Source organism: Marmota flaviventris, chromosome 5 (assembly GCF_047511675.1).
Source record: "Marmota flaviventris isolate mMarFla1 chromosome 5, mMarFla1.hap1, whole genome shotgun sequence".
NCBI lineage: Eukaryota > Metazoa > Chordata > Mammalia > Rodentia > Sciuridae > Marmota > Marmota flaviventris.
The window spans coordinates 151,030,811-151,032,401 of NC_092502.1; the positions used below are offsets into that span (position 1 = coordinate 151,030,811).

At 37.0% G+C, this 1,591-nt stretch overlaps 1 non-coding gene across 1 annotated transcript; it reads left to right on the forward strand.

Annotated features, from left to right (window-relative positions):
- The first annotated feature begins 1,136 nt into the window (after positions 1–1,136).
- Positions 1,137–1,241, forward strand: LOC114093513 (U6 spliceosomal RNA). The gene has a single exon (XR_003582908.1). It is a non-coding gene; the product is annotated as a U6 spliceosomal RNA (small nuclear RNA).
- Positions 1,242–1,591: the final 350 nt, after the last annotated feature.

A 1,591-nucleotide genomic window follows, 5' to 3' on the forward strand; every position in this document is an offset into this window, starting at 1 on the left:
TGCTATACCTCAAAGAGAAAACTTTTCTTTTGCAAACACTAGTAGTGTTTTCAATCATTTGCTTTAGCTTTCATAGATACATATAGTTTTAATGAAAAATTGATTTTCATGTAGAGTTTCTGAATATTTGATTCTTTGGTGTTCTACCTCATTAGGCATAATGTCTTTTAAATAATACATTATTTTTGCAAAAACTATATAATATCGTATCATTTGCACTTAAACAGTAAGACCATCCCACTGGTGTCATAAAATCAACACATATAACACCAACCTCACATATTTCTAGAAGTGGATGGCATTAGGGCTGCTCTCTGGTTAGTATTCATATATGAAATGAGATTCACACTAAAAATTGTCCCCCTTTTTAATCATCTGTCTGCATTTGGTACTGCAAGAAAATTAATAATTCAGAGATGCTATTGAGAAGGGGAAGAATTGCCAGAAGAAACAGAAAAGAATGCCTAATGGACTTGGAGAGAATCACATGAGTTGACTCTCACTAGAAAACAAAGAAACATTGTGGTCTTACTGTTAAATTATTGCTAAGAGGTTTGGAATCCCAAGATGCTGGATGCTAATGTGTGAATAATAAGAAATTGCTCACATATTGGCTCACGGATAATTTCAGCTAATGATGTGACAAAGTCAATGGGACCAGAGAGTTCCATTATCTGACATTAGGCTGACCCTTTTTAATGAAGAGCAGTGTACTGACACAGGACTATTAAGGCTGCAGGACTCTTAACCCTAGTTCAGAGTCTTTAGTGGGCTACAGATACCAGCCTGATTTTCTTTTGTTTCTGTCTGGGGTCCAAAAAAGGCAAGTCTGTGACCAGAGCCACTAAAATGACATTTGGGAAGGCTGGTTGAAAATGTTTCAGGAATTTGTTTTGACATGCATTGTGGTCGGGCTGGATTACTTTCCAGATCTTGCATTGTCCCGACTGTGATTCCTATGTTTTTTCACTTTGTGTGTTGTGTCGGGGATGTGTCTAAGTCTTATAGGAACCATGAGTATGGTCCTAGTCGTGTTCTTAAATGTGGGCTGGGGGTTTCTTTTAGTTCCCCTGTCCAGAAGAGCCTTATCATGGATCTCATTATCATTTGAATTATTATTATTATTATTTTTTAAAGTGCTTCACTCGACAGTATATATACTAAAATTGGAACAATACAGAGGATAATAAGCTTGGCCCCTGTGCAAGTATGACATGCAAATTCATGTGTTCAATATTAAAACACACACATATACACCCCTGTACCCTGCGTACACAGAATAGCTGTTGGAATTTTTCAGGTATAGTACTTGGATATTTAGCTTTTAGCACTTTATATTTCTAATTATGCTCTATTGGCTCTAGAATTGACAGAATATTTGTTGGAAGTTTTCAGGAACAGTACTTGGATATTTAGTACTTTCTATGTCTAATTATGCTATATTGGCTCTCGAATTTAGTTGATCTCCATTCCAACGCTGTCCCAGATAATGAGAGGGACTGATCTGGTTCCACCTATAATGTCCTATCTAGGCAGGGACTTTCTTTCCTCCTCACGTCACTGTCAGTTGTCCAGAGTGCTCCCCTTTCTA